Source organism: Pristiophorus japonicus, chromosome 10, assembly GCF_044704955.1.
Source record: "Pristiophorus japonicus isolate sPriJap1 chromosome 10, sPriJap1.hap1, whole genome shotgun sequence".
In the NCBI taxonomy this organism is placed as follows: Eukaryota; Metazoa; Chordata; class Chondrichthyes; family Pristiophoridae; genus Pristiophorus; species Pristiophorus japonicus.
Window position 1 is genome coordinate 14,086,852 of NC_091986.1, and position 15,682 is coordinate 14,102,533.

Genomic DNA, 15,682 nt, shown 5'->3' on the forward strand with positions numbered 1-15,682 from the left:
ATGAGTGCAGCTCCAACAACACTCAAGAAGCTCAACACCATCCAGGACAAAGCAGCCCACTTGATTGGCACCCCATCCACCACCTTCAACATTCACTTCCTCCACCACCGGCGCACCGTGGCTGCAGAATGCACCATCTACAAGATGCACAGCAGAAACTCACCAAGGCTTCTTCGGCAGCACCTCCCAAACCCGCGACCTCTACCACCTAGAAGGACAAGGGCAGCAGGTGCATGGGGACACCACCACCTCCATGTTCCCCTCCAAGTTACACACACCATCCTGACTTGGAATTACATCGCCGTTCCTTCATCGTCGCTGGGTCAAAATCCCGGAACACCTTCCCTAACAGCACTGTGGGATTACCTTGACCACAAGGACTGTAGCGGTTCAAGATGGCGGCTCATCACCCACCTTCCGAAGGGTATGGGGGATGGGCAATAATGCTGGCCTTGCCAGCGACACCCACATTCCATGCACTAATAAAAGAACAATGAAATGGTCACATTCCTGCCAGGTCATGCAAGGTCACCAAGCCCATGTATGTTACAGCACTTTGTTAAGGCAAAGGTTAAACGAAACTAACAAATAGAGATCCGTGTAAGAATGAGAAGAAATGAAACTGTCAGCAAATACATTTCCTGTAAGCTACTTAGCAATGGTGCTGGCAAAATAAAAAGTTTGAAAAGGAAACCTTAAGGGTGCCATTCCAAAAAAGAAGCCATGTGCTTGAGCAGGAACGTTAAGAATCTTTGAAATCCTTGATTGTACCGGTAACATTAATATAGCAAATTAAACTTCAACACCAGCTCACAATAATTGAACAACTCCGGAGTGTCAAACAAGATATCACAGAGAGGTGTTAGCACAAATGTAGGAGAAACAAATGGATTAAGTATTCTTGCTGATCTTTGTAATTAGCACAGCACTGTCAGAATCACCGAGATCTAAAGAGGATTAACACCTCAGTGCTGTATCAGGTGTCTGGAATGCGTGCTTCTGACAAAGCTAAATCTATTGAAAGTGGAAATAAAAGTTTTCTCTTGATCTGTTTACTAAATACAATGATTGCTTGCCGACTGCAAAATCGAGGCTGGAACGTGTCATGCCGTTTGTCACAAGTCGCCCACTAGGTGGAGTGCTAACTAGCCTTGGACAAAGTTTGGAGTTAATTCCTGTGGCTCACACACCTTTGTTCCCTGGGAATTTCCAGTACACTCTAGTGAGAAGGGACTTTAGGGGATTGGACACGACAGCAGTTGGCAGCAGTCGAGCAGTGGCAGGAGCTGTACGTCTGACTGAGATAGATTCTTCAGTTCACAGTGGGTTGCACGTCTGACTGACTGAAACTGTCACAGTTCTCCGTGAAAAGTTTTGTGATCTGATGCATTTTCCAGAGACATCAGTGAATACACACAGGAGTGTCATATAAAGATGCTGAATGTGGAAAGAGCTGCAACGTATCAAGGAACCTCCAGATACACCAGCAAATCCACAGAGTGGAGAGAATGTCTGAATGCACTGAATGTGAAAGAGTTTCATAATCAGTGCTCTGCAGTCCACTACCAATGCACCCCTTTCTTGCAGTTCCACCCATGCCTGTCCCAATGCAATCGCGACATCCCTGAAACAGTGTATCCTCCCGTCCATGAATTGTTAGTTCTGCTGTGCACCAGGGCTATATACTAGGCCTGCATCTACTCACTATCATGCTTGCTACAATCCATTAGGTTAGTATGCAGGTACAGCAAGTGATCAGGAAGGCCAATAGAATGTTGGCCTTTATTGCAAAGGGGATGGAGTATAAAAGCAGGGAAGTCTTGCTACAGCTATACAGGGTATTGGTGAGGCCACACCTGGAATACTGCGTGCAGTTTTGGTTTCCATATTTCCGAAAGGATACACTTGCTTTGGAGGCAATTCAGAGAAGGTTCACTAGGTTGATTCCAGAGATGAGGGGTTTGATTTATGAGGAAAGGTTGAGTAGATTGGGCCGATACTCATTGGAATTCAGAAGAATGAGAGGTGATCTTATCGAAACGTATAAGATTATGAGGGGGCTTGACAAGGTGGATGCAGAGAGGATGTTTCCACTGATAGGGAAGACTAGAACGAGAGGGCTTGATCTTAGAATAAGGGACCGCCCATTTAAAACTGAGATGAGGAGAAATTTCTTCTCTCAGAGGGTTGTAAATGTGTGGAATTTGCTGCCTCAGAGACATGTGGAAGCTGGGACATTGAATAAATTTAAGACAGAAATAGACAGTTTCTTAACCGATAAGGGAATAAGGGGTTATGGGGAGCGGGCGGGGAAGTGGAGCTGAGTCCATGATCAGATCAGCCATGATCGTATTAAATGGCGGAGCAGGCTCGAGGGGCCGCATAGCCTACTCCTGCTCATATTTCTTATCTTCTTATGTATTTAATGACTTATCTACAAACAGAGCATCAGTTTTCTCTGCCGTCAGTACTGACTCTATGGCTGCAGCTGGACTATTTGACTACTTATCTGACATCAAGTCCTCGACTGAACTGTAACTTCTACTGCATAGCAGAGCATGGGCAAACCTGAAACCATACTGTTTGGCTCTTGTCAGGATCTTCGTGCTTCTGGAGCTGAATGCACGGATCTTGCTGACTGCTAGCTGAGGCGGAGCCAGCGCTATGTAACCTCGGCATTCATCTTGACCCTGCTTCCCATCACCGGCCGTTACCCTGACTTCTTCCACCTCTGGAACAGTGGTTGCTTATGTCCTTACTCCACTACCAATGCTGTGAAGAGCCTCACTCTACCCTCATCACCTCAAGGATCAAGTTGTAAGACGCTTTCTTCACCTGCCCCTCCACACCCATTCTTCACAAATTTCAGTTAATCCAGAACTCGATAGCCAACTCTTTTTCTCATTCATCACCTCATCCTCCTTCAGCACCACTGACTCCTGATGACCTAGAAATTGACTTGAGCCTCTCTCATTTTCAAATCGTTCCCCACCTTTGTCAACCATCCAATCCCGGCCACCACTCCATTTCTCCAGCTCCAGATTACTGCTTGTTCTCTGCTCAAGTCAATCTTTCAGCCATAATGCCTCTGCCCTCTTAAACTCTTCCAAAAAAGCCCTTGCCTGGATTCTCGGCTTTTCTGTATGCGGGGTGACAAAGGAGATGGGGCGGACAAGTTTCTGGCCGGGGAATAGTGTGCGCTTTGGTAAGGAGTTTTCGCCATCTGGGCCCTGCGTCAGGGGGCGCAGCGTGAAGAGAGGCGTTGTACACTTTGAGGCGCAAAAATAAGAAACTCGCGAACTAAAATGCCTGGCCATGTGCGCTCTGAGAGATGCATGGGGCGGGGGGGGGGGGGCAAGGGGCGTGGAGGAACCTTAAAAGAAAAACGCAGCAACATTCCCAAAACATTGCCCACGCCACCACAACACAAATGGCTGAAAAAATGAAAAGAACAAACACTCGCACTTACCTGCGGAGTACTTTAGTTTCCTCTCCACCGCCGGCACGGCTGGACAGCTCGGATTTCCCGGGCGGTCAGTGCGGGCGCACTTCTGGGCGGACGGACCGATCCAAAATACACAATGAGAAGCATTGCACAGCCAGCGCAACCCTTCCCGGCGGTGATGATGAGCGCCGCCACAAAAACGGACCGGAGGATCGCGACGAGGCGCAGGAAACCTGAACGCTGCCTTTCACGCCACTCCGGGGCGAAACCCAGAGCGCAACGGCCTGGAAAATCCAGAGCCTTTTGTTTGCTACATCTCTCCCCATCTTTAAAGCTTTATAAAAGAAATGATTTGACCAAGTCTTTGGTCTCCATCACCAAGTTATTTTATTTCTATTCGGCAAGCTCCTCGCCCATTGCGAAATAGTCAGACATCCTATTACATAATAGAAACATAGAAAATAGGTGCAGGATTAGGCCATTCATCCCTTCGAGCCTGCACCGCCATTCAATGAGTTCATGGCTGAACATGCAACTTCAGTACCCCATTCCTGCTTTCTCGCCATACCCCTTGATCCCCCGAGTAGTAAGGACTTCATCTAACTCCTTTTTGAATATATTTAGTGAATTGGCCTCAACAACTTTCTGTGGTAGAGAATGCCACAGGTTCCCCACTCTCTGGGTGAAGAAGTTTCTCCTCATCTCGGTCCTAAATGGCTTACCCCTTATCCTTAGACTGTGACCTCTGGTTCTGGACTTCCCCAACATTGGGAACATTCTTCCTGCATCTAACCTGTCTGAACCCATCAGAATTTTAAACGTTTCTATGAGGTCCCCTCTCATTCTTCTGAACTCCAGTGAATACAAGCCCAGTTGATCCAGTCTTTCTTGATAGGTCAGTCGCGCCATGCCGGGAATCAGTTTGGTGAACCTTCGCTGCACTCCCTCAATAGCAAGAATGTCCTTCCTCAAGTTAGGAGACCAAAACTGTACACAATACTATATAATTATAAGCTTTCTCTCATAAACGTCTCAGACTGGGACATGATCTGTCGTGAATCATCCTTACTCAAATAAAAAACAGTTCTGTAAGTTTTCTTCAAAGAGTCCTAAATCGTGGTTAAATCCTCATTGCTCAACTCTAAAATCTCACCAGCGTATTAGTGTCCTTTTAATTGCAGTGTCAAAATTAACAAATGTGCCCAAAATATTCTTGAACGAAAAATGTATTCCGGATTAAAGGGGTCGGTTTTAACCAGATGTGCCCAGTGGTGGGCACTTTAAAAATGAGCAGGTTACTTACTTGCTCAGATCACAATTATTTCTGATATTAGCCGGCAGGATTTTGCAGAAGAGGCTGTAGCTTCAGAAATATATGCACATCGGGTCCAGTTACATCCATGGTACCCTTAAACACTTTAAGCTGGAGTCTGAGCGGGGAAGCAGCTTCTGGGCCCCACAAGGAACGTCACGGCCTCCCTTGCCTCAGAATTCCCTCCCCCACAGAACACCACCCCCCCTCCATCTCCCCGCCTCGGAAACCCCCGTCCCCTGTCTCAGAATACACCCCCTCCCCTGCCTCAGAACCCCCCCCCTCCACAGAATACCTCCCTTCCCTCTCCAGCCCCCTTCCCCCAGTATTGACCAGGACGCCAGGGATAACTCCCCTGCTCTTCTTCAAAATAGTGCCATGGGATCTCTTAAATCCATCCGAGAGGGCAGATGGGGCCTCGGTTTAACATCTCATCTGAAAGCCGGACCTGCAGCACTCCCCCAGCACCGCACTGGAGTCTCATCCTAGATTTTGTACTCGGGTTCCTGGAGTCTGACCTGAACCCACAACCTTCTGACTCAGGGGCGAGTGTGCTGCCCACTGAGCCAGAGCTGACACAAACATAATGGCCCAGATCACCACCTTTTGTGCTGTAATTTCTTTGATTCTATGCTGGAAAATATGAGGTATGTGTTGCAATCATAGCTCATGATACAGAATTCCCAGAATCTGCACACCAGGATGTTAGTGCAACACGGTGAGGGCGAAGAGTTGGACCAGGGTACATAATGCTTTAATGGTGTTATTCTACCTCATAATAATAAATCAAATCTCATTTTCCTGAATAAACAATTGGCCCTGAAATTTCAGTTGGAGACATCCTTCGAACAAACGCCTCCGACCCGAAATTTTTCTACGAATGTACCTGGTGATCCCGGAAGCACCTTCGATTCCGGTCAGAGGCCTTCTTTCCAGGCGCTTCGCAGCGCGCCCATGTCTTCTAGATACGAAAATCCAAGCTGGAGTCACGTGGACCTGGACAACCAATCATGGTGCAATATTCTCATCCGATTTGAGTTCCCATTACTATAAATGAGAAAAACCCCTAAAACACCCAAACACAACATAATAAAATAAAGCACCTCACATATTTAAAATTAATTGAAATTGAATTAAATTAAATGTTTTAGAAATGTTTTCAGTTTTTTTAATGTTTTAAGAGGGTTAAAAATAAACTTACCTGAATGGATAGGAGTTTCAATATAAAAATTAGTGATCAGATTTAATTTTTATATGTTTTAAAACTCTTACACTGGTAAAATTAGGCTATGTGCCTGCTTTCACCAGGCGAAGCGTTTGAAGGACATTCGCTGGGCAAGAGATGGGCAAATAGCCCAATCTCACCCATACAAATGTCCTTCTTCCAGGGATGCAGAAGATCTGTCAAGAGATATCTTGACAGATCGGAAAAGCCGGTTTTCGGCGCATGCGCATTCCGGAGTAGCAGGTGAGGCTGGGATTTTACGGCCAATGACATATGCTTGGTGAATATGTTTTAGAACAGGAGTTAGCAAATTTAGTGAGATTTATCTTTTAGATTTAGTTTAGATCCGAGTTAACCAGGCACTTCCTTCCAGACAGCAATGTTTCTGCCTTGACACCTCGATATCTCACCCCTGTGCACATGAGTAGTTCTGCACAGTGTCTCTGAAAATCTTATCCTCACTTATTTTCTTTTCTCTCTCACCAGTCTCAAAGCATTATTGGTTTTACTCTATCTTTAAAAGACATTTCTGCTGTGCTTGCATGTATGCACACTCCACTGAATTGTAAAAATAACAGGCGCTTTGTCTAAAATTCTCTTGACAAATCTGGATTTTAAATGTGAAATTATTATTCTCAGTGACTTTAAAATTGATTGTGTCAGAAGTGACACGTAAATGGTTCACGGTTAAGGGATATATTGCAAATCTGCTTCATGCTGGAGGGCCCTCGGATACAGGAGGCAGAGATTGCAATCTGACCACAGTTTTCCATCCACTGATTTCAATGGACAGAAAATCGATGTCATTTTGTATTTCCCCACCCGTTGCATGCAAAGCCCTATTGGTAGCATGAGACCTTTCAAAATATACCACTTAAAAAAAGAGCTTGCATAAATATATACGTAGCTCCTTTCATGACCTCAGGACATCCCAAAGCCAATTAAGTACTTATTTGAAGTGTAGTCACTATCATCATCGTAGGCCGTCCCTCAAAAGAGGATGACTTGCTCCCATACCAAAAGGGATGAGTTCACAGATGTTTCAATGAAGGACTCGATATTCCAGTCCTGAACTCCAATTGAAGGGGCAGAAGATGGCTGTGCTTGGATTTTTTTAATGTGTGGTGGCCATACATACAGTCACCATACGGGCTTGACAGAGTTAGGCCTTTATCCAGTGGCAAGGATTGGAAAGGCAGCTCCCACTTTGCACTCAGTATGTTCCCGCAAACAGCGATGTAATAACGAATAGATCATCTGTTTTAGTGATGTTGATTGAGGGATAAATATTGGCGAGGACATTGGGGAGAACTCCCCTGCTCTTCTTCAAAATAGTGCCATGGGAACTTTGATGTCAACATGAGAGGGCAAATGGGACTTCAGTTTAACATCTCATCGAAAAGCCGGCACCTCGGCCAGGCCAACACTCCCTCAGCACTGCCCTGGAGTGGCAGCCTGGACTTTGTGCTCAATTCTTTGGAGCGGGACTTAAATTCTCAACCTTCTGACACAGAGGCGAAAGTGGAAGACTGAACCACGGCTGACTTAGCCTTTTATTCTAACAATGACAGTGATCATCCTCCAGATTCATTGTGTTACCCATATTCCTGAACAACCTTTAGAGGGCAAAATTCCTTTCAATTAAAAACAGGAAAGACCTTAGAATTGCGCATTTCAAATTTAACAACCTCCTAAGCAAATCTTGGTTAGGTACTGATTTGAAATGTGCAATTCTGAGAATGTAATTTCCTCCGGGAATCATTAGTTCTGGAGAAAAACAAGCATTAACCCAATTTGTTATTGGTAAAAAAGGAATTTCACTCCTGTTTACATCCATTGATAGAAAACAGATTGGAATTAAACAACGCTTTTTTCTTTTTCAATATTTTTAGCATCTGTCACTACAGGGTGGCAGTCAAGGAGGCCAGCATCGCGAGAGGAATGGCACGGGAGGATAAAAGGCGGGGGCAGTCGAGGAGGCCAGCTGGTGCAGAGGCCGAAGGTAAAACAAAGAAGTAAAAATAAATTGAAGTGTGACGTCACAGCCAAGCGGATAAGTGATTGGCTGGTGGATTGGTGAGTATGTAATCCTTTTCTTTTTCTTTATATTTCCTTATCAGTAGGTAACCTTTGCAATTGTTTCCAAATTAAGTTAATTTAAGGGTGACGTCATAGCAGGAGAGCCCAGACCCATGTCATGCTCCTCCTGTGCTATGTAGGAAATCAGGAACACTCCCAGTGTCCCTGACCACGATGTGTGCAGCTCCTGACAGACCGCATTGCAGCACTGGAGCTGCGTGTGGACTCACTCTGGAGCATCCACAATGCTGAGGATGTTGTGAATAGCATGGTTAGTGAGTTGGTCACACCACAGGTAAACGTTACTCAGGCACATAGTGAATGGGTGACCATCAGGCAGAGCAATGGAAGGAAGGTAGTACAGAGGTCCCCTCCAAAACAGATATACCGTTTTGGATACTGTTGGGGGAGATGACTCATCAGGGGAAGGCAACAGCAGCCAAGTTCATGGCACCATGGATGGCTCTGCTGCAGATGAGGGCAGGAAAAAGAGTGGCAGAGCTATAGTGGTAGGGGATTCTTTTGTAAGGGGAATAGATAGGCATTTCTGCGGCCACAATCGAGACTCCAGGATGGTATGTTGCTTCCCTGGTGCAAGGGTCAAGGATATCTTGGAGTGGCTGCAGGGCATTTTGGAGGGGGAGGGTGAAAAGTCAGTTGTCGTGGTGCATATAGGTACCAACGATATAGGTAAAAAATGGGATGAGGTCCGACTAGCTGAATTTAGGGAGCTAGAAGTTAAATTAAAAAGTAGGACCTCAAAGGTAGTAATCTCAGGATTGCTACCAGTGCCACATGCTTGTCAGAGTAGGAACAGCAGGATAGTTAAGATGAGTACGTGGCTTGAGGAATGGTGCAAGAGGAAGGGATTCAAATTCCTGAGACATTGGAACAGTTTCTGGGGGAGGTGGGACCAATACAAACCGGACATTCTGTACCTGAGCAGGATCAGAACCAATGTCTGAGGGGGAGTGTTTGCTTGTGCTATTGGGGAGGGTTTAACCTAATATGGCAAGGGGGATGGGAACCTATGCAGGGAGACAGATGGAAGTAAAATGGGGGCAGAAGCAAAAGGTAGAAAGGAGATAAGGAAAGTTGGAAGGCAGAGAAATCAAAGGCAAAGAAATCAAAGGCAAAAATCAAAAAGGGCCACATTACAACATAATTCTAAAAGGAGAAAAAGTGTTAAAAAAGGCTCTGTGTCTCAATGCGAGGAGCATTCGTAATAAGGTGGATGAATTAACTGTGCAGATAGCTATTAACGGATATGATATAATTGGGATTACTGAGAAATGGCTCCAGGGTTACCAAGGCTGGGAACTCAACATCCAGGGGTATTCATTATTCAGGAAGGATAGACAGAAAGGAAAAGGAGGTGGGGTAGCGTTGCTGGTTAAAGAGGAGATTAACACAATAGTAAGGAAGCACATTAGCTTGGATGATGTGGAATCTGAATGAGTAGAGCTGCGGAATATCAAAGGGCAGAAAACACTAGTGGGAGTTGTGTACAGACCACCAAACAGTAGTAGTGAGGTTGGGGATGGCATCAAACAGGAAATTAGAGATGCGTGCATTAAAGGTACAACAGTTATCATGGGTGACTTTAAACTACATATAGATTGGGCTAACCAAACTGGTAGCAATACGGTGGAGGAGGATTTCCTGGAGTGTAGAAGGGATGGTTTTCTAGACCAATATGACGGGGAACCAACTAGAGAGCAAGGTCTTGTGTAATGAGAGAGGATTGTTGTGCGAGGTCCCTCGGGGAAGAGTGACTGTAATATGGTAGAATTCTTCATTAAGATGGAGACTGACACAGTTAATTCAGAGACTGGGTCCTGAGCTTTAAAAAAGGTAAATTTGATGATATGAAACGTGAATTGGCTAGGATAGACTGGCGAATGATACTTAAAGAGTTGACGGTGGATAGGCAATGGCATACATTTAAAGATCACAGGGATGAACTTCAACAATTGTACATCCCTGTGTTGCGTAAAAATAAAACGGGGAAGGTGGCTCAACCGTGGCTACAAGGGAAATTAGGGAATAGTGTTAAATCCAAGGAAGAGGCATACAAAATGGCCAGAAAAAGCAGCAAACCTGAGGACTGGGAGAAATTTAGAATTCAGCAGAGGAGGAAAAAGGTTTTAATTAGGAGGGTGAAAATAAAATATGAGAGTAAGCTTGTAGGGAAAATAAAAACTGACTGCAAAAGCTTCTATGGATATGTGACCAGAAAACGATTAGTGAAGGCAAATGTAGGTCACTTGCAGTCAGAATCTGGTGAATTTATAATGGGGAACAAAGAAATGGCAGACCAATTGAAGAAATACTTTGGTTCTGTCTTCACTAAAGAAGACACAAATAAACTTCTGGAAATAATAGGGGACCGAGGGTCTAGCGAGAAGGAAAACTGAAGGAAATCCTTATTAGTCAGGAAATTGTGTTAGGGAAATTGGTGGGATTGAAGGCCGATAAATCCCCAGGACCTGATAGTCTGCATCCCAGAGTACTTAAGGAAGTGGCCCTAGAAATAGTGGATGCATTGATGGTCATTTTCCAACATTGTATAGACACTGGATCAGTTCCTATGGATTGGAGGGTAACTAATGTAACCCCACTTTTTAAAAAAAGAGGGAGAGAGAAAACAGGGAAATATAGACCGGTTAGCCTCACATTGGTAGTGGGCAAAATGTTGGAATCAATTATTAAAGATGTAATATCAGCAAATTTTGGAAAGAAATGACAGGATCAGTCCAAGTCAGCATGGATTTATGAAAGTGAAATCATGCTTGAAAAATCTTCTAGAATTATATGAGTATGTAACTGGTAGAGTGGAGAAGGGAGAACCAGTGGATGTGGTGTATTTGGACTTTCAAAAGGGTTTTGACAAGGTCCCACACAAGAGATTAGTGTGCAAAATTAAAGCACATGGTTATTGGGAGTAATGTATTGATGTAGAGAACTGGTTGGCAGACAGCAAACAGAGAGTCGGGATAAACGGGTCCTTTTCAGAATGGCAGGCAGTGACTAGTGGGGTACCGCAAGGTTCAGTGCTGGGACCCCAGCTATTTACAATATACATTAATGATTTGGACGAAGGAATTGAATGTAATATCTTCAAGTTTGCAGATGACACTAAGTTGGGTGGCAGTGTGAGCAGTGAGGAGGATGCTCAGAGGCTGCAGGGTGATTGGACAGGTTAGGTGAGTGGGCAAATGCATGGCAGATGCAGCATAATGTAGATAAATGTGAAGTTATCCACTTTGGTGGCAAATACAGGGAGGCGAAATATTATCTGAATGGTGACAGATTAGGAAAAGGGGAGGTGCAATGAGACCTGGGTGTCATGGTACATCAGTCATTGCAAGTTGGCATGCAGGTACAGCAGGTGGTGAAGAAGGGAAATGGCATGTTGGCCTTCATAGCGAGAGGATTTGAGTATAAGAGCAGGGAGGTCTTACTGCAGTTGTACAGGGACTTGGTGAGGCCACACCTTGAATATTGTGTACAGTTTTGATCTCCTAATCTGAGGAAGGACATTCTTGCTATTTAGTGAGTGCAGCGAAGGTTCACCAGACTGATTCCCGACATGGCAGGACTGACAAATGAAGAAAATTGGATCGACTAGGCTTATAGTCAATGGAATTTAGAAGAATGAGAGGGGATCTCATAGAAACATATACATTTCTGACGGGATTGGACAGGTTAGATGCAGGAAGAATGTTCCAGATGTTGGGGAAGTCCAGAACCAGGGGTCACAGTCTAAGGATAAGGGGTAAGCCATTTAGGACCGAGATGAGGAGAAACTTCTTCACTCAGAGAATTGTGCACCTGTGGAATTCTCTATCACAGAAATTTGTTGAGGCCAGTTCATTAGATATAGTCAGAAGGGAGTTCGATGTGACCCTTACGGCTAAAGGGATCAAGGGGTATGGAGAGAAAGCAGGAATTTGCATGATCAGCCATGATCATATTGAATGGTGGTGCAGGCTCGAAGGGCTGTGTAGCCTAATCCTGCAACTATTTTCTATGTTTCTATGTTACAACCCGACTTCTCAAATCTGTACCCAAGCTTATCGTCTACAGGGCTGCAGTGATACCCGCCCTCCTGTATGGCTCAGAGATGTGGACCATATACAGTAGACACCTCAAATCGCTGGAGGAATACCACCAACGATGTCTCCGCAAGATCCTGCAAATTCCCTGGGAGGACAGACACACCAACATCAGTGTTCTCGATCAGGCCAACATCCCCAACATTGAAGCACTGATCACACTCGACCAGCTCCGTTGGGCGGGCCACATTGTTTGCATGCCTGGCACGAGACTCCCAAAGCAAGCGCTCTACTCGGAACTCCTACAAGCCAAGCGAGCCCCAGGTGAGCAGCGGAAACATTTCAAGGACACCCTCAAAGCCGCATTGATAAAAATGCAACATCTTCACCGACACCTGGGAGTCCCTGACCAAAGACAGCCCCAAGTGGTGGAAGAGCTTTTGGGAGGGCGCTGAGCACTTCGAGCCTCGTCGCCAAGAGCATGCAGAAAACAAGCGCTGGCAGCGGACGGAGCGTGCGGCAAACCAGACTCCCCACCCGCCCTTTCCTGCAACGACTGTCCCACCTGAGACAGAGACTATAATTTCTGTATTGGTCTGTACAGTCACCTGAGAACTCACTTTTAGAGTGGAAGCAAGTCTTCCTCGATTTTAAGGAACTGCCTATGATGATGACATTTTGTGGCTAATAAAAATGTTCAAGTGGCTCCCCTTCCAAAAAATGGCTGAACATGCCGGGATATTAGATTAGAATGTTCGATACAGTTACACTGATGTTGATTCAAGGTCGCACAAATTGAAATGTTTTCCTTGAACACTGGAACAGGTCTGCACCACTTATTAATGTAAATTTAACGTAGATTTTGTCCCTTGTACCTTTTAAGATTTTCTCTCTTTTTCTATTTTTTCCCCTGATGGCTTTTTTTGCCTTGAAAGCAGCAAACCATGCTGAAAGGCATGCTGATCTCAACATGTCTTATTTTATATTGGAGCTAGAGCAAAGGGGAAATACTGTGGAGGCTGGAAATCTGAAATCAAAATAAAAATTGCTGGATAACTCTCAGGCAGTATCTGTGGAGAGAGAAACAGAGTTAAAGGCGCCAGTATTTATTGGGGTGTGTCTTGTGATGGGGGGGAGGAGCAGTTCTGGCCAGGGCCTGAATTCCCCACATGCTTTGGTGTTTTGACCCCACAGCGTGCGTTTTTTTTCCCAAGCCTGTTCCAAATGGGGGCCGCAAGCCAGGATCAGGGTGGGAGGGCTGCAGCTGGGTTAGTGGGAGCATGGTGAGGGAGAGGGTGGGGTCCAGATCTTGGAGAGGAGGGTGGTCCGTTCGTGAAGGGAGGTGGGGTTGGTCGCTGATCCTGGGGGGGGGGGGGGAGCAAGTCCCCAATCACGGGGGTCTGATCCCGGGGGATTTGATCCCCAATCCATTGGGAGTTCGATCGCAGGGCGGGGGGTGGGGTCTGATTCCTGGTGGGGGTTCAGATCCTCGATCCGCAGGGTCCAATCCCAGGGGGGGGGCTTTAGATGAGGGGGGGGAAAAAGAGGTGGTCTGATGGCTGGCAGGGAAGAAGTTTAGATCGATGGGCTGGGAGGCAGCAGGCCTGCTCCTCTTTGCCCACAAACAGTGCTAGAAAGGCTCTAAGCTGACCTCGCCTCCCTATAGCTGCTGGATTTATGGAGGCCTTGAAAATGGGGCCGGGCATGGTTAAATCTGGTTAAATTTGAGGCGCACAACTTCATTATACCATTTAAATGGCCAACCCGCCTCCGAGGAGCGGGTTTGGTGCCCGCCACCCACCCTGCCCCCATCACGCCTCCATTAAATCCGGAGCAGGGCGGGATGGAGGTGGGTTGGGGTCAGGTTTAAGATTTTTTTAAATTTTAACATCCCACCCGACCCAAACCCACGTTTTTTTTTTGGTGTTAAAATTGTCTGAACTTTTCAGTTCTGATGAAAGATCAATTCTTTTTAACTGAAAGATGTTCATCTAGATTAATGAATTACCCGTCAAAATTAGGGTCTCGGTTGCCTCTGCCAATGATTCTCTGAATGGTTTTTAAGCTTCTGCAGAGAGAATGAAATGGGAGAAGCATTTTATACCCACATACGTGGAAGGTTACTGCTATGTGACATAATCTTGTGTGGAGTATGGACGTCAAGCGCCTATTATAGTGTGACTGTGAGTAATTCTATAATGAAGCATGAATAATTATACCTTTACTTTTGAAAAGCTACAGTTGTTAATTATTTGAAAAGTTGAAGATCAATTTGAAGCTGTGTCTTAATTAAATTATTATATGTTAATTGAGAACGACATGTTCTTACCTCATTACTTAAGGTCAATTATATTAATTTAGAATGACTTGATGGATATTAGATGGCAAGGATATCAAGTGCAATGTTATTTTTGTAGAAACTTTCAGTAATCGTGAGCCTCATCAGTTTGAACACCTTTACAAATCTTGGATGTACGGTGGAGATAATGTGTCTGCTTCTCCATTACTTGGTGCAGACTTGCCACAATGATTTGGAGATCTGCTCCAAAATTCTCACTTCCACATTGGGCCCGTGCCTATGTGTTTTACTGTTCAAGGTGCCTGAATTCTGGGCCTTGGAGCGGAATTTGATCAAGGGAATTTGGCCAAGGCCTCCGCCCGCCAAAGTGCCGCCCAAACTGCCGCTGCTGGCCACCGAGATACCTGATGGTACTTTTGGCGGGATATTCATGAAGAAGGTCCCTCTGATGTCAGCGGGCAGTTCCTGATGGCTCTCCCCTCCAGGCTACCTCGAAAGTGGCACTGGCCGGATCGTCACGAGGAATGTCGGTGACAGTGGGCGGCAGTGGACGGAAGTTGATCAAATTCAGGCCCCTTAAGGTGCTCAGGATTGTTATTATTATGACAGTTTTCTTCTTTGAAACAAGTTAATATACAACCATTTTGTTGGGTCTACTGCAGTATGTTTAGGAGTCAAAGATTGCTGTCCTCAATAACATGAGCACTACTCCTGCATCAATAAATATCATTGCTCTGATTGTTGACAGCATTATTTTGAAAGTTTGAGTGAATGGGGCAAGAAATTATGATCAGACTTCTTCAATGATTGTGAATAGTTATGGACACCAATTGTGAAATTATAGTGATATTATTAGGGTAACCACTCTTTCCATCAAACAGATGAATAACTTCAATCTAATGTTGATATAGACTTGAGAAAGGAGCATATGGACTCCAGAAGTAACACCTTTCTGGTGCGTCGAAGCAGGTATGTCTAACGTGTTGCTTCAAGTAGTTGTCTGTCCATGTCACACCACAGCAAACCATCTTGGTGACCAGGCTAAAATAGTCGCTGTTGTCAGCAGAAATAATATCTTACCCTATTGTTCATCCATGGAGATATCTGTTAGATCTGGTAAAGGAGGCTGGTTTATCTAGCTCAATGGCAGTGATGGAAATTGGCAGGATGCTTGAGCAAGTCAACAGTCAACAGCAACAATTTGAATTTATACAGTGCCATTACCATAGTAAAACGCCCCGAGGCACGTCATAGGAGCGTTATC